The 18,858-nt window shown below is 34.8% G+C and overlaps 1 protein-coding gene across 1 annotated transcript in view; it reads right to left on the bottom strand.

Annotated features, from left to right (window-relative positions):
• LOC142348002 (uncharacterized) overlaps nucleotides 1-18,348 on the bottom strand; it is a 116,985-nt gene extending 98,637 nt beyond the window's left edge. The window contains exon 1 of the mRNA XM_075399166.1: nucleotides 18,217-18,348. The gene's annotated coding sequence lies outside the window, so the exon portion shown is untranslated. The remainder of the gene's footprint in view (nucleotides 1-18,216) is intronic.
• Between the last annotated feature and the right edge of the window lie 510 nt (nucleotides 18,349-18,858).

The following is an 18,858-nucleotide window of genomic DNA, read 5'->3' as shown; positions in this document are numbered from 1 at the left end:
TATTCACAAGGCGCACTAAGAAAAAGGGGGCTATCAAGCCCTGAGGATAGTAGAGAAAAATCCAATGCAGGATAATATGGTATAGATTTACATGGTGATAATAACGTGTCAGTATACATGCTGATAATATGGTATTTATTATTGCATGCGGATAATATGGTATATGATTATATGTTGATAGTACGGTACCAAATGTATGGTTTTAATTGATATTTAAACATGGTAAAATATGGGTATGTCCAACTTAAACAAAGCATAATAGAGTTTGAGAATGTGTCAATAATATATGATGGATGGATAATAGCTAATATGCTGATAGCAAAATCCATAGCTACATGCGGATACTACTGTATTTAATTACATTCCTAAAGCGCATACGAGAAGACGCAAAAAAAATATCGTACAAGATTGAAATAAATTTTCATTTTGATATTATAAGGGAAGGGATTGGCATCAACGATTGTCACAGCAAACAAGAATTTTTCACGAAAACTATTTATTTCTTATATCAAATTTTCCTGATAATAGCGAAAAATTTTTGTACTTATTAGCAACTTACTTGTTTTGGATGCTAATATTGATCATGACATGGCGCTCAAACTGCGTCCCTATGGAGGAATAATTGGTATATAAAACCGCGGGACAAGTATTTCAAACCCTTTAAAATTTTGAGATTGAATGCTATCCCTCAAGACGCTGCCAGTTTTATTTCTGTGTTTAGCAAAAAAGGATAATCATACGTTTACCGTGTGTAGTCCCAATCTTGGTCACGTGACCGGCCTTGCTTTTTGTCTTTAGGTAAAAATTCTCAGGGAAGATTTTTCAGTTTGTTGGAAGGCTGATATTGCGAACAGTTATTCTTGATTTTAATAGCTTTCGAAACAAATCTGGCCTTATTACTAAAGAACGTGCTATTACAACCGAAAATATTACCGACATAACTTTTTTCGTGCTGCCAAAATCATACACAACGTTCTCTTCAAGTGATCAAAATTCTTTTTAGTTGGATCCTAAGTTACTGAAAGTCTTTTGTTGGAAACCGGAGAATATTCTCACTACTATTTGCAGTAAACCTTAGACAGCCTTGTTCTCAGATTTCCACTTGCGGTTTTTTACGCCAGGGGCACAGATAGAAAGAAGTACTCTCCAAAAACTAAAGCAGAAGATCGTGATAATTTTTAAGACTTCTTCTTGTCCAAATAGTGAAAAATTGAAATTATATGGGAAGAAACTCCAATTTGTTACCTGAATGCACTGAGTTGCCCAAAACGACAGAGTAACGGGCATTGCGCAAGAAAAATCCGTGTTCTCGCAGTACTTCATGTGTTTTTGCCGCTAAGATTGAAAGTCTACCGTTGTATAGCACATGAATATGAATTCGCATTAACTCTGGTCAAGAAAGATAAAACTGAATCCCGCGGTTATACAGTTCTGAGAAAACGAATTGAGTGTGGTAGTGCTGCTGAAATAGAAGCTTCAAAGTGGTTTCCTATTCTCGTGGAGTACTTTTTGATGTATCATGTTTATACAACACTTAATGCGAAGATTGAAACCAACCCCTTTACTTATGCCCAAGTGTACAATACCAGTTCTTATTTCTCTGGACGATGAGAGTCTTCCACCAAAAGATGGAATCAAGCAGCGGTTGAAAAAAAATAAGGTAGATTCCATTGTTTTCAGACAATTTAAACTCAATACTTGCAAATCAAATAATAACTTACAGCATTTTTGTGAAAAATATACTGCCAAATAGTAGTGTCTTAAAATATTTTTACAATTCCGTTATCCACTAAATGCATTTTAAAGTTGATTCAAAAAGAAGGTCAGTTAGATTTGGTTGGAGGTATAAATTATTTGGTACTCGACGCCGATAAGTAAAGGAGAACGTAATGGAGGTTCTGTAATTCGAGGTTCCCTCTATCAGAAGTTGTACATTTTACAAATATTTTTAACACTTTGACTGATAACTGTTTCTCTGATCAATTTAGTGTTTCTCAAACCTGATTGCACATAATCAACATTTTGTTTTTCTTCTCTCTTGCAAAATTGGGTACGCATTTTCCAATCCCAAAACATGAGTGGAGTAATAAACAATATAACACAAAAAGTTCACAAATTTTGAAGTGCTAATTTGATCTGATTGATCCTTCAGCAGCTGATAAACTTTCACATATTCTTTCGGAGGAATTTTTCTTATCTGGTGGACATCTTTGTACCGTCTGAGCGCAAATGTTTTTGCAGTTGCTGCGTTAACTATTAGGAAGCTCTTTTTATTTCCAATTTGAGGTGAATTATTTGCAGCAAATCAACAAGTAATTTGCTTTTGAGCAGCACACACATTTGAGTCAAGTCGTTGATATCGCTTTCGTTCATCATTATTTTGCCAAGATTTGATTCTATGATACAGTTCTTGCGTTATCAGCAAAAATTGTACTAGTTCTTCGCCGATAATGGAAATCTCCGTTTTGTTTGGTAAGGCAGCGGAAATTTTCAACTCGATAGAGATTCAATTTTTTCTCAGTTTAGGGTAAATGGTGTCGTGGTATGCCTGTTAGGTGCTGGTAAATTGAAAAACAAGACAAATTGTTAGGAGAAATCGGTCATACTTGTTCCATGTCCTTTATCAATTTAAACTAGATCCAATATTGTATTAAAGTAAAGACCTTTGTCATCGTTGGTAGGTACTGATACATAGATCTGCTCACGTTTGAGTTTTTGAAATTGAATTACATTTTGCAGAAGGACTTCCTTTGTTTTTAAGCAGATTACAAGTCGGCGAATTGGTTCCCTTGCAAACATATCTTCTTGTTAACAATTGTGAAGGTCTGTTGGGGCCAAAAGGCTTCTGTTTGCTTTTCAGGTTAAAGATAGTAGCTTGATTAGCATCATAATGTTAGAATTATTTTTTCAGTTCCCGAAAAAGTGACTTATTTTCCGGTCTCCGTCCGCAATTCAATTGAAACGTGCTGAATTGTGTTGGTCAACAGCTTCTTGTAGTGTAATTTTGTTAAAACGTCCCGATGAGTTGGTTCAATCTCTCACACACTACCTTTTTTCAGAATTTCTTTCGAATCATTGACTCTCAAAAAAGCACCTTAGTGTCACCGACTTAAAAAGTATTAATTATTTTGGTATAGATGAAAATTATACGCTTTCCAGCACAAAAGTCGGCTGGAAACTCGAAATAATATGCTTTTGTTTCATCACTTTTTGTAAGCCTGTTTGCTTTTGGATTCACTTTGTACCCGATATGTTTTCATTTACCGTCAAGAATACCTTTAAAGTCAATTATTCTCAGATTTTCAAGATTGGAAAATGTAAATTCTTATTTCTTGTCAACCAAAGTTTTGCATTTGCAGAGCTTATCAGCTCTCTGAAATAAAAACTGTGCAATCCAACAACGCGCTGAACATTGGCAAGGGGTTGTGCTACTGTATCAAATTTTTTTGGCATAAAACCAATTTTTATCCGCTATAAATTCTTGAAAAATCTTTGGCCCCAGAAAACATCATTTGAGAATCTTCAAAGTCCTTTAGATTGTCTACATTGAAGTTTCTGTTGACAACATTTTGAACTTGAAATCAAACCACCAGCCGGACATTTTTTTTTCCAAAAGAAGCCTGACAAATTGTAATTTTTGTAGATAAAATTTTCCTTAATTGAGTTTTTGTCAGCGTCTTCTAAAGAGTTTGTTGGTGGGTTTAAAGTTGGTATTCCGGTTATTTGAGAGAAATCGTCCTGGAACGATTGCTTGTAATTTTTTCTGACAGTTTCATCCATTTTAATTATTCTCATGAAATCTACGACGTAAACCTTGGGTGTTTGCGTTGTGCTTGTTTGGGCAATCAATGACTCTAGACGTGGCATATCTTTTTTTATAAATTTAATTGGTGCAAATTCAGTTGCTCAATTGGCTATTCAATAGATTGCTTTCACAAATTAGTCTAATTGGTCAATGTAGGAACAGGTCCATTTCCTATCAAGTTGACTGTGAATTATTTCGTCGAGTTATCTAATTCTCCTCTCTGCAAACGCTGACGTTTTTGCTCGAAGTACTAAACAATTGATTTCCATGCTTGTTGCGCAATTCTTTAAATGCTCCAAGGAATTATGTACCATCGTAAACCAATACTATGGTTGTCTGTTTTTGATCATCTTCTGGATTGTTCTAGCTGATTGCGCCGCATATTTTGACTCCAAGTGTTGCACTCCTAAATACCTTGAAAAGCAGTCAACTGCTACCAGAATATACTTTTATGACGGTTAAATATTGCTAGCTTGTCGGCCTTCACCAAAACCAGTGACCAAACTTCATATATATCATTCACAAAAACTTTAGTTGGGAAATTTTATTCGAACTGCACGGCACTTTGTGAAAGAGGGTTTCGTGTCTAAAAATTGATTTACACTTATTCTAAAGAGAGCTTGCTCTGATTGTGTATTTCTTTCTGCCTCCATACGAAGCTGGTGCCTTTATGAAAAATTGATCCAATTTTTTTTCAATTTCAAGAAAGGGAAGACAACATCTTCTGACTGGCCTCTTCCATTTTGTCGGTTGCTTCTTTGTTATCATTTTTGGTGTTAATTTCGAGCCAATGCTGCTGGCTTCCTGTCGGCTGGGGGAAAATTCTTGATCAGTTTCCGACGAGGCTCCCAAGAATTGCTTGGTATAAGCGTTCACAACCAAATGAGGTGATACGTGATATTCAAACTCTAAGAATATTTTCAATTTCAATTTTTTTGATGGTTGCTGCAAATTATACCAAGAATGGGAAGTTTAACACCAACTGGTTTTTTGTTGATATAAAGTCTATCATTCCCTTCTATGAAATTTATGGAGATTGCATGATAAGATTGCATGAAGTAAAAACTAAAATCCCTTATTTTGGTTTTTTCATTGTTTCGAATCCGGAAGCTATAGACTCATAACTATATCTTTTCGTTTTGTCACTATTGGTTCAATATCCCTGTCTTTGCTGACTGGTTCTGACAATTTTTGCTGCCTTTGCTGCCGCGTTTTTGTGAACGCTACTCGTAGTGGTATTGGGTTGTTCCTGCTTCGATTTCGCAGACTGGTCTCTTTGAAAAATGATAATTGAGCTGCTTCGTGTTCATAAATAGGATTTGTAGAACTTTTTTTCAACCAGCTGATGTGACACATACATCCGTTTTTGAATTAAAACGCATTCTTTTTTATGCTCTACACGATTTTCAATTAAAGATAGCAAAAGAAACCAACAATTCTGAACATTTCTTTTTTTCTTGGCTAAAAGTTTTTAAACGGTTTTTCACAGCTTTCTTTTTTGTTTCATTAACTAGCACATTGCCATTGACAATAATGATTAAACACTCAAAAAGCAATTTAAAGAAATTACTTCAAGCTGTCTCGATTAATTGTTTTTTTTAATCTGATGTATCTAGCAACTGCCGAAGCATACATACTTCTCACTCTCTCATCAGTTAAATTTGTGAAAACAGATTTAGCCTAGGGAAGATAGAATTTTGATGATCCTGGAGGACCAATTTTTGAACCATGAGGTAGAACGACAAATGTGTTTTGATCTAAGTCAACTAACATATAACCAAATTGCTTTCTTATTGCTAGCTCAAAACAATCTTTAAAAAAAATGCAAATTTTTTATTTGTCGACCAATAAACACAGTTTTTTGCGCGTCAAGTGGTGATTTGAACAATATGAAACGCATTTTACTCAAATTAATTTTTCTAGGCAACTTGTTTTAACGGAACAAGTTGTGCTTCAGGTAAATTACAATGATGTTTCTGTCTCGTCAGGCAGTTGATAATTTTGAAAAATCATTGTTGCTGAAAATTTCTTCATTTAAGTTATAAAAAACAAGCCGATAGTTCAAAACCCAAAAATAACTTTAACTCTGTTCAGTTTCTTCTCTAACGAGTGAAATTTGAGCTAATTGCGCTGAAAAATCAAATTGATTAAGTACTAGTGAAAATATACTAAGTAGTAACGTTATGGATATCAGATTAGTTTTCCCACACCAAGATAGCCCGCAGACAACCATGAACAACCTGTCAGAGGTGGAAATTATTTCATTCATATGTTGTAACTGGGAAACGCTTAACCAACTGTTTAAGAGAAATGAGCAACCTAAAATGTTGATACATCGAAACCCAATTTACGAATAAAAGAGTTTCCACTTCTGACAGGTTGATCATGGCTGTGCATGGGCCATCCTCTTGTAGGAAACTTGATCTCATTTTGAAAACGTTACTACTTGGTACATTTTTGCCAAGTACCAGTTCTCAAAAACTGTTTTCGTGAGCACAATCAGTCAACATTGCAGTCATTAGAGGGAAAGTAGGACATAAATTTTAACAGCTTTTCTGATTTTGAATACATTTCGGAGATAAAAAAACCATCTGTTTGTCTTCGACGACTTACGTAAAGATAATTTCAATGACAGAGAGTTTTCAAAAGTAGCAACTGCTGGACGACACAGAAATATCAGTGTAATTTTTGTGAAAAATAAATTGTTTCAACAGACCAATTGGACTGGAGCAATTGGGCTGGAAACAACACATATCATTTTTTCCAAATCACCCAGTGACGCGCAAAAAATTCTTTTTTTGGTCGACAACTAAAAAACACGCAATTTTGAAAGAATGTTATGAGCTAGCAACAAGAAAGCATTTTGGATAACTGTTATTTGACTTAGATCCAAAAGCATCTGACGTCCTACGCTATTTTTCAAATATTGGTCCTCAATGACCACAAAATTTAACCTTCGCTTAGCTAAATCTGTTATCAAAAACTAACTAACGAGAGAGAAAGAAGTAGAATCTAGAGGCGGCAGATGCTAGATACATCACATAGAAAAACAAAACTGTTTACTGATTTTTGTCATTGGCAACGTGTCAGTTAATAAATCAAAAATAGAACCCTGAAAGAAACCACTCAAAAAATTTTATCAAATAGAATAAATTTCAAACAAAATATGCAACTTTCAGCCAAAGAAACTGAAATGGTCAGAACTGAAACTGGTTTCTATTGCTATCCTTAATTGGGAAAAGTGTAAAGCTTACAAGAGAATTGTTTTTAATTCCAAACCGGATGTTTGCGTCATATCAACCCATTAAAACGCATTCTTTTTTATGCTCTACACGATTTTCAATTAAAGATAGCAAAAGAAACCAACAATTCTGAACATTTCTTTTTTTCTTGGCTAAAAGTTTTTAAACGGTTTTTCACAGCTTTCTTTTTTGTTTCACTAACTAGCACATTGCCATTGACAATAATGATTAAACACTCAAAAAGCAATTTAAAGAAATTACTTCAAGCTGTCTCGATTAATTGTTTTTTTAATCTGATGTATCTAGCAACTGCCGAAGCATACATACTTCTCACTCTCTCATCAGTTAATATTGTGAAAACAGATTTAGCCTAGGGAAGATAGAATTTTGATGATCCTGGAGGACCAATTTTTGAACCATGAGGTAGAACGACAAATGTGTTTTGATCTAAGTCAACTAACATATAACCAAATTGCTTTCTTATTGCTAGCTCAAAACAATCTTTAAAAAAAATGCAAATTTTTTATTTGTCGACCAATAAACACATTTTTTTGCGCGTCAAGTGGTGATTTGAACAATATGAAACGCATTTTACTCAAATTAATTTTTCTAGACAACTTGTTTTAACGGAACAAGTTGTGCTTCGGGTAAATTACAATGATGTTTCTGTCTCGTCAGGCAGTTGATAATTTTGAAAATTCGTTGTTGCTGAAAATTTCTTCATTTAAGTTATAAAAAACAAGCCGATAGTTCAAAACCCAAAAATAACTTTAACTCTGTGCAGTTTCTTCTCTAACGAGTGAAATTTGAGCTAATTGCGCTGAAAAATCAAATTGATTAAGTACTAGTGAAAATATACTAAGTAGTAACGTTATGGATATCAGATTAGTTTTCCCACACCAAGATATCCCGCAGACAACCATGAACAACCTGTCAGAGGTGGAAATTATTTCATTCATAAGTTGGGACTGGGAAACGCTTAACCAACTGTTTAAGAGAAATGAGCAACCTAAAATGTTGATACTTCGAAACCCAATTTACGAATAAAACAGTTTCCACTTCTGACAGGTTGATCATGGCTGTGTATGGGCCATCCTCTTGTAGGAAACTTGATCTCATTTTGAAAACGTTACTACTTGGTACATTTTTGCCAAGTACCAGTTCTCAAAAACTGTTTTCGTGAGCACAATCAGTCAACATTGCAGTCATTAGAGGGAAAGTAGGACATAAATTTTAACAGCTTTTCTGATTTTGAGCACATTTCGGAGATAAAAAAACCGTCTGTTTGTCTTCGACGACTTACGTAAAGATGATTTCAATGACAGAGAGTTTTCAAAAGTAGCAACTGCTGGACGACACAGAAATATCAGTGTAATTTTTGTGAAAAATAAATTGTTTCAACAGACCAATTGGACTGGAGCAATTGGGCTGGAAACAACACATATCATTTTTTCCAAATCACCCAGTGACGCGCAAAAAATTCTTTTTTTTTGGTCGACAACTAAAAAACACGCAATTTTGAAAGAATGTTATGAGCTAGCAACAAGAAAGCATTTTGGATAACTGTTATTTGACTTAGATCCAAAAACATCTGACGTCCTACGCTATTTTTCAAATATTGGTCCTCAATGACCACAAAATTTAACCTTCGCTTAGCTAAATCTGTTATCAAAAACTAACTAACGAGAGAGAAAGAAGTAGAATCTAGAGGCGGCAGATGCTAGATACATCACATAGAAAAACAAAACTGTTTACTGATTTTTGTCATTGGCAACGTGTCAGTTAATAAAACAAAAATAGAACCCTGAGAGAAACCACTCAAAAAATTTTATCAAATAGAAAAAATTTCAAACAAACTATGCAACTTTCAGTCAAAGAAACTGAAATGGTCAGAACTGAAATTGGTTTCTATTGCTATCCTTAATTGGGAAAAGTGTAAAGCTTACAAGAGAATTGTTTTTAATTCCAAAACGGATGTTTGTGTCATATCAACCCATTAAAAGTAAAATTCTAAACAACTCTAAAAACGAACAGAAAGCAGGTTATTTATTGCTTCTTCGGTCTGCGAATTTCACGAAAGAAGAATTCAATGTCACTACGAGTAGTGTTCAAGAAAACTCGGCAGGAACCGACGAAAAACGTCAGAATTAGGCAGCAAAGATAAGGAGATTGAACCAATATTGCGAAAACAAAAAATATTAGATCTGAGTCTATAATATCCGAACCCGAACCAATGATTAAAAAACATTTTCAAGCGATCAAAAACTTTAGGTGATCTCTTGATGCGATCTGACATAAATTTCATCGAATAAAATTATTCACATCAACCAATAACTGGTTTATGTTAAGTTTCTAATTTCTGTATGATTTTCAGCAACCCACAAAAACATGACATGGAAAATTACTCCAAAGTTTCGTCTGCTCTCGACGTATCACCTCATTTAAATGCCAACACATATGCCAAGCCAATCTTTGAGTCTTCGTTGGAAAATTAACAAGAAAAATTCAAAACGGCATACAAAAAAGAGACCTGTCAAGGAAAGTGGTTTTTGCTTACCTGAAGTAAAAATATTTGATCTGGACACAAATCCGTCTATCACAAAATACTGTGCGGTTTCAGTAAAACTACCCAGGCATAAAGTATTTGTGTAAAAAATACACAAAGTTTGGTCTCTGGATTTAACGCACGTGTAAAAAAAATAACCGCAATATATAGAATCACCTGGTAGCAGTTGAAAGCTGAAAGACGATTTTAAAGCGCACGTAGTTTCAATGACAAAATTCTTATTTCACTTGATCGAAAAATGCCATTGAGTGAAATCATTCTCCCAACAAATTCGAAAAATGTGTCAACGGAAACCTAACTGTTTGCAATCAAACAGACATTGGAGATTCCCAAAGTATGTTTTCTGGGGACAGTGATATTTCCAGACCTTATAGCGGACAGAGGAGCGGTTTTTGTCAGAATCATTTGATACGGTGGCACAACCTCTTGCACGCAGTTATATTGACATTTTTTTAGAGAGCTGAAGACCTCTGGCATATACGAAAATTTGTTTGGCAAGTGTGAAGGAATTAGATTTCCACTGAGGAAATTCCGATTACCATTGGCTTTCAAGGCATTCCCGACGGTAACGGAATACATACTGGGCACAAAGGGAACCAAAAGCAAACAATCTTACAAAAAGTGATGGAAGCAAGGTAATTTATGGGAACCAAACTTCATATATATCATTCACAAAAACTTTAATTGGGAAATTTTATTCGAACTGCACGGCACTTTGTGAAAGACGGTTTCGTGTCTAAAAATTGATTTACACTTTTACTAAAGAGAGCTTGCTCTGATTGTGTATTTCTTTCTGCCTCCATACGAAGCTGGTGCCTTTATGAAAAATTGCTCCAATTTTTTTTAATTTCAAGAAAGGGAAGACAACATCTTCTGACTGGCCTCCTCCATTTTGTCGGTTGTTTCTTTGTTATCCTTTTTGGCGTTAATTTCGAGCCAATGCTGCTGGCTACCTGTCGGCTGGGGGAAAATTCTTGATCAATTTGCGACGAGGCTCCCAAGATTTGCTTCGTATAAGTGTTCACAACCAAATGAGGTGATACGTGATATTAAAACTCTTAGAATATTTTTAATTTGAATTTTTTTGATGGTTGCTGCAAATTATACCAAGAATGGGAAGTTTAACACCAACTTTTTGTTTTTTGTTGATATGAAGTCTATCATTCCCTTCTATGAAATTTATGGAGATTGCATGATAAGATTGCTTGAAGTAAAAACTAAAATCCCTTATTTTGGTTTTTTCATTGTTTCGAATCCGGAAACTATAGACTCATAACTATATCTTTTCGTTTTGTCACTATTGGTTCAATATCACTGTCTTTGCTGACTGGTTCTTACAATTTTTGCTGCCTTTGCTGCCGGGTTTTTGTGAACGCTACTAATAGTGGTATTGGGTTGTTCTTGCTTCGATTTCGCAGACTGGTCTCTTTGAAAAATGATAATTGAGCTGCTTCCTGTTCATAAATAGGACTTGTAGAACTTCTTTTCACCCAGCTGATGTGACACATACATCCGTTTTTGAATTAAAACGCATTCCTTTTTATGCTCTACATGATTTTCAATTAATGATAGCAAAAGAAACCAACGATTCTGAACATTTCTTTTTTCTTGGCTAAAAGTTTTTAAACGGTTTTTCATAGCTTTCTTTTTTGTTTCATTAACTAGCACATTGCCATTGACAATAATGAGTAAACACTCAAAAAGCAATTTAATGAAATTACTTCAAGCTGTCTCGATTAATTGTTTTTTTAATCTGATGTATCTAACAACTGCCGAAGCATACATACTTCTCTCTCTCTCTCATCAGTTAATTTTGTGAAAACACATTTAGCCTAGGGAAGATAGAATTTTGATGATCCTGGAGGACCAATTTTTGAACCATGAGGTAGAACGACAAATGTGTTTTGATCTAAGTCAACTAACTTATAACCAAATTGCTTTCTTATTGCTAGCTCAACACAATCTTTAAAAAACATGCGAATTTTTATTTGTCGACCAATAAACACAATTTTTTGCGCGTCAAGTGGTGATTTGAACAATATGAAACGCATTTTACTCAAATAAATTTTTCTAGACTACTTCTTTTAACGGAACAAGTTGTGCTTCAGGTAAATTACAATGATGTTTCTGTCTCGTCAGGCAGTTGATAATTTTGAAAACTCGTTGTTGCTGAAAATTTCTTCATTTAATTTATAAAAGACAAGCAGATAGTTCAAAACCCAAAAATTACTTGAACTCTGTTCAGTTTCTTCTCTAATGAGTGAAATTTGAGCTAATTGCGCTGAAAAATCATTTTGATTAAGTACCAGTGAAAATATACTAAGTAGTAACGTTATGGATATCAGATTAGTTTTCCCACACCAAGATAGCCCGCAGACAACCATGAACAACCTGTCAGAGGTGGAAATTATTTCATTCATAAGTTGGGACTGGGAAACGCTTAACCAACTGTTTAAGAGAAATCAGCAACCTGAAATGTTGATACTTCGAAACCCAATTTACGAATAAAACAGTTTCCACTTCTGACAGGTTGATCATGGCTGTGTATGGGCCATCCTCTTGTAGGAAACTTGATCTCATTTTGAAAACGTTACTACTTGGTACATTTTTGCCAAGTACTAGTTCTCAAAAACTGTTTTCGTGAGCACAATCAGTCAACATTGCAGTCATTAGAGGGAAAGTAGGACATAAATTTTAACAGTTTTTCTGATTTTGAACACATTTCGGAGATAGAAAAACCATCTGTTTGTCTTCGACGACTTACGTAAAGATGATTTCAATGACAGAGAGTTTTCAAAATTAGCAACTGCTGGACGATACAGAAATATCAGTGTAATTTATGTGAAAAATAAATTGTTTCAACAGACCAATTGGACTGGAGCAATTGGGCTGGAAACAACACATATAATTTTTTCCAAATCACCCCGTGACGCGCAACAAATTCTTTTTTTTTGGTCGACAACTAAAAAACACGCAATTTTGAAAGAATGTTGTGAGCTAGCAACAAGAAAGCAGTTTAGATAATTGTTAGTTGACTTAGATCCAAAAGCATCTGACGTCCTACGCTATTTTTCAAACATTGGTCCTCAATGACCACAAAATTTAACCTTCGCTTAGCTAAATCTGTTATCAAAAACTAACTAACCAGAGAGAAAGAAGTAGAATCTAGAGGCGGCAGATGCTAGATACATCACATTGAAAAACAAAACTGTTTACTGATTTTTGTCATTGGCAACGTGTCAGTTAATAAAACAAAAATAGAACCCTGAGAGAAACCACTCAAAAAATTTTATCAAATAGAATAAATTTCAAACAAACTATGCAACTTTCAGTCAAAGAAACTGAAATGGTCAGAACTGAAATTGATTTCTATTGCTATCCTTAATTGGGAAAAGTGTAAAGCTTACAAGAGAATTGTTTTTAATTCCAAAACGGATGTTTGTGTCATATGAACCCATTAAAAGTAAAATTCTAAACAACTCTAAAAACGAACAGAAAGCAGGTTATTTATCGCTTCTTCGGTCTGCGAATTTCACGAAAGAAGAATTCAATGTCACTACGAGTAGTGTTCAAGAAAACTCGGCAGGAACCGACGAAAAACGTCAGAATTAGGCAGCAAAGATAAGGAGATTGAACCAATATTGTGAAAACAAAAAATATTAGATCTGAGTCTATAATATCCGAACCCGAACCAATGATTAAAAAACATTTTCAAGCGATCAAAAACTTTAGGTGATCTCTTGATGCGATCTGACATAAATTTCATCGAATAAAATTATTCACATCAACCAATAACTGGTTTATGTTAAGGTTCTAATTTCTGTATGATTTTCAGCAACCCACAAAAAACATGACATGGAAAATTACTCTAAATTTTTGTCTGCTCTCGACGTATCACCTCATTTAAATGCCAACACATACGCCAAGCCCATCTTGAAGGCTTCGTTGGAAAATTAACAAGAAAAATTCAAAACGGCATACAAAAGAGAGACCTGTCAAGGAAAGTGGTTTTTGTTTACCTGAGGTATTTGTTTACCAAATGTTTGTTCTGGACACAAATCCGTCTATCACAAAATACTGTGCGGTTTCAGTAAAACTACCCAGGCATAAAGTATTTGTGTAAAAAATACACAAAGTTTGGTCTCTGGATTTAACGCACGTGTAAAAAAAATAACCGCAATATATAGAATCACCTGGTAGCAGTTGAAAGCTTATCAAAGGATTTACGAGTGGAACCCTTAAGACAAAGAATGCGACAGAAACAGCCACATTCCCAAATACGATCAAAAACAAAACGCCCAAAAAACGGGTTGACGATGGTACAGAATTCTTTGGAGCATTCAAACAATTGTGCATCAAACGTGTTTATTTGGTTCTTTTAGCGAAAAAAGTCAGCTTCAGCAGAAAGGAACTTTAAATCCATCAAAGCGATAATTCGTTGTTATTTCGAAGAAAAATGGACAAATTCCTCCATTGATCAAAAAATCCACATTGGGAAAACAACCATTTCAATAATCAATCAAGTACCCAAATCAAGCACCGAACAAAGTTTAAAAAAAGGATGAGCCAAGAGTTGTGTCATTGATTGCACAAACAAGATCTACCCAGAGGTTTTTCTTCACATATTTCGTGAGCATAGTTTGAAAAGATGAAAACTTTCAAAAAAAATACAAGCAATCATCCACAGACGAGGTCTATGAATTAACGGAAAAACAACAATAAACCTATTAACATTTTTCCTTGTCAACGCAGACAATAAACTCAATCACGGAAGGTCTTATTAACAAAAATTACACTTGTCAGGCTTCCGTTGGACAAAAAAATGTCCAACAAACGGTTTCACGACGATTTTAAAGCACACGTAGTTTCAATGACAAAATTCTACTTTCACTTGATTGAAGAATGCCATTGAGTGAATTAATTCACCCAGCAAATTTGAAATATGTGTCAACGGAAACCTAACTGTTTACAATCAAACAGACATTGGAGATTCCCAAAGTATGTTTTCTGGGGACAGTGATATTTCCAGACCTTATAGCGGACAGAGGAGCGGTTTTTGTCAGAATCATTTGATACGGTGGCACAACCTCTTGCACGCAGTTATATTGACATTTTTTTAGAGAGCTGAAGACCTCTGGCATATACGAAAATTTGTTTGGCAAGTGTGAAGGAATTAGATTTCCACTGAGGAAATTCCGATTACCCTTGGCTTTCAAGGCATTCCTGACGGTAACGGAATATATACTGGGTACAAAGGGAACAAAAAGCAAACAGTCTTAACAAAAGTGATGGAAGCGAGGCAATTTATGGGAAGTTTCCGGTGGACCTATCTGCTGACAAGCATATAATGTTCATCATTACCAGATTAATTCAAAATCAATACGTCAGTGAGACTACGGATCCGCTTCTGCGAGTCATATTTCGAAGCAACGTCCAAAAACCGTTAGTGTTTGCGAGCTTCAACAAACTCATCAAAGCGAACGAAAACAGGGCAATAAGGCCTTTTCTTAGGGAACTGCAAATATTAATCTAACACTACAAGTGAAAAAGTTTCTCCCATAAAATGGATTCTTAGATTGCTAATCAAGCAACGTCTCTGCCTCATTTCTCTGGACAATATCCTCAAAGAGTAAATAAATCTGGTCAATCCAAATGGACTCAAGTTAGCATTTCAAGTTGCTGTTGACCGAAATAACTTTATTGGCTAACAAAAAATTTCCTCGAGTCAAATGCAAATTATTCGGTCTTTGGAAGCTGATTTGAAATATGACGCAGGCGCCACTGCTGACACAACAAAAACAGATAAGCCATTTTTTTGCAAAAAAAGTGTTGCATTCACTCTTCTTTGATTGTACAGTGTCTGCTAATTGATTGAAAATTTCAAACGCTAATGGAAACTATGCTCTTACAAAATTTCATTGAGACCGAGTTCCTACATAATAAAGCTGCAGAGATCACGTGGCTGGCCTCTATGGGCTTCTCTTATGAGGAAAACCCGAGCCTGCTGTCAACGTCAGAAGTGAACAGAAGAAAACTTATGGTGAGACAATCAGCTGAACGTACATTCTACTGCAAAGTTGTTGTAGACTTTGTCACCTGTGACAGACATTTGCTTAGTGTTGTGACACAGAAAATTGCTTTTCGATAATGAATTAAAGATTCTGTTATCAAGTTCAACGATGCAGCTTAGCAATACAGGCTAAAAATTGTCCAAGCCTATTTGTAGCTGAGGAGGATGATCTTTAAAGACAATGTTGTGTCTTTAAAAAAAACAGTGAATAGCTCCGCGTCTTATCTTTACCTTAAAATACTAACAAAAACATTTTTCGCCTCAACATGTCTTCACAGCTGGAATAAGAAAATACATTTCCGTAATAATCAATCCACCGACTTGCAACCTGCTTAAATTGAAGTGAAGCTTTCCTTATGATCAACAAGCAACATTCAGTTCATTTTCAAAAAGTTAAGATCAAGCAGATCTGTGTATATCGAAACGGAATGCCTGTTGCAGATAGTCCACTGAAAACAAATTATGACAAACGTTTTTACTTAAATACAATCTGGGATCCAGCTTAGACTGATCATGGACATGCAATAATTTTGACCGATTAACCAAAGGCTTTTATAAAGGATAATGATTTGACCAGCACCCAACAAAAACAACACGAATTCAATCACACTAAGGTAACAAAGCCTTCAAATATCTTCGAGATCGTTTTATTCCAGCACAAAACACTTGGTGTCTTTGCTGCAAATAATCTCAACCAAATGTTGAAAACAAACAACTTCTTAAATGTTAACGCAAGGGCTGCAGAAAATTTCTAGGCTCATTGGTTACTATTGTGTCTGAAAGAAAAACAATTTTTCTGCGCAGACCCTCGGGGACAGGGGGACAGTCTATAACGTCGTACAAAGATGTCTACCAAAGAATAAGTTCTTAAAAAGAAAATTTGAAAGTTTATCAGTTGCTAAAGGATCAACCAGTTCAACGCAAAAACTCAAAAGTGTGAGGACTTTTTTGTTTTGGTATTGTTTTTGTTTTAATTATACGTTGGGATGGGAAAGAGCGTACCCAACTGTTTAGGCGAGAAGAAAAAAAAACAAAATTTTTTTCTACGCAATCAATTCTGAAAAACACTAATTTGATCAGCGATAATGTTATAAGAAAATGTATTACAAAAATTGTGTAAAAGTTACAACTTCACATCGAGGTTACGCGAACTATAGAACCTCCCAGTCTATCTTTCCTGCTGCTCTGTTTCGAATACCAAGTCAATTAAACCTCCAACCGAATCCAACTCACCTCCTTTTTGACTCATTTTTACAATGCTTTTATTGAAAAAATGAATTGCAATTACATTATGTTACCCTATTATTTAGCAACGTATTTCCTTGCAGAGTATTTCATAAGACAGGTATTCAGGTTCCTCCCCTGCTTCTCCTGTAATTGATTCTATAGTGCTATGAAACTGTAGAATGTCAAATTGGGAGAAACATCAACTTGAAGTAGTGATGGATTTGTCTTCTCTAGAGGACTACTCATTCATCAAGCAGTGATAGAACAATAATACCTCCTTTCTTGCGCAATGCCTGCTACTCGAAAATGAGACTGGCAGCGTCGTAAATGATAGCAGGAAATCTAAAAATTTTTAACAAATTGAAACCTTTGTCCAGCGATGATTTATCTATACCAATTGTTCCTCCATAGTTTCAGCGCCATGTCAAGATCAAGTTAAGGATCCAAATACAAGCAAGTTGATAAAAAGTACAAACATATCTCTCCATAATCAAGATATTTTTTCAAGATATTTTTCGCATGGTAACCCCTCTTTCCTAGTGCGCTCTGTGAATACTATTTATATATATATATATATATATATATATATATGAATATATATATATATATATATATATATATATATATATAATTGTATACATATATATATATATATATATATATATATATATATATATATATATATATATATGTATATATGAACGTATGTATAGGATTATTTTACTGTAATGTTTTTATATTAGGACAAACGTATGAGGTACAATTTACCATAGATGACTCATAGGTACTATTAGGGATCAACGAAAAAATTAAGCAATTTTGGGTTGTTTTCACTACTACAACAATATTCCCAAATGAAATATTTATGACTCACATGAAACAACTTACATGCATAATTTGGTGTTTTTCCACATTTCAAACATAAATGCCGAGAACTTTTCATCCATATGCATGACCGAACTTGTTTGGTTATAATTTTTCAAAAAGTGGCAACACCTGTATACACTCGCTTCTCTTCTCGTTGTTGTAGGGGTCACTAAGAGCAGAAAATGATCGCAACAAAATTTGAATGCAGAAATTATTTGAGTGCAAGACATTTAAACAAGTCTATTCCGTTTTGCAGTCTTAGAACACGAGAGAGATTTTCAAATTGGATATCGCTCACACTTTTATCTTTGCCTCCTTTGTGCAAATTTTACCACTCAAGTTTGAGCGTTATAGGCATTTGATATGGCACGTGATATAGGCATTTGTACACCTGTACAACTTATGGTGACAAAAGGAAACGGAATTGCAGGTAACACACGAATAATTTTTCACAAGATAAAGTTGTTCCGGGCGGTCAGGATTGTCTTTGTAAAAGATTTCATCATACGGCTCATCGCAGGCTTCTGAGTCAGAACATCCATTATGCTGGACCCAAACAAGACGTCGAACTTTAGCTAAAACAGTAAACTTTATAAAAAATTTAGTTGACCAAAATTACAATAATCCTAATCTTCGTATTGGGATTATGATTAAGTTTTTATTTCAATGTGGAACAATCACTCATACTCATGATAACGTGCACTCTAAATATTTCTCGTGTGGGATCACACGACTTTTTCTCGTGTGGGCATAGAATTACACAATTTTTTTGTGTGCTAGTCGCAAGTCGTGTGTTAATTTTCCAAACGATTTTTCGTGTTATGTGAAAACATGGGTTGAAAGACGAAAAAAAAATTCAATAGTTTGGAACTCCAAGTTTCTCATTGCCGGCCAATAGGGTTACAAGAAATGTTTTGTGCAAAATTTACAGTTAGAGCAAAATCCCTCAAACTTCACCAAACATTCCGGAAAAAGAGGCCAACGGTTGTTGAATTGCCATTGTTGAGTTGGACACCTGTTAACTCTTTTTCAAGGCAGAGTTGTAGAGAAAACAACTCAGAGAATACAAGGCTTTTTAATA

The sequence above is a fragment of the Convolutriloba macropyga genome, chromosome 10 (genome assembly GCF_964194025.1).
Source record: "Convolutriloba macropyga chromosome 10, txConMacr16.3, whole genome shotgun sequence".
Taxonomy (NCBI): Eukaryota; Metazoa; Xenacoelomorpha; order Acoela; family Convolutidae; genus Convolutriloba; species Convolutriloba macropyga.
Note: the sequence above shows the minus strand (reverse complement) of the source record. Positions and strands in the feature narration are given on the sequence as shown.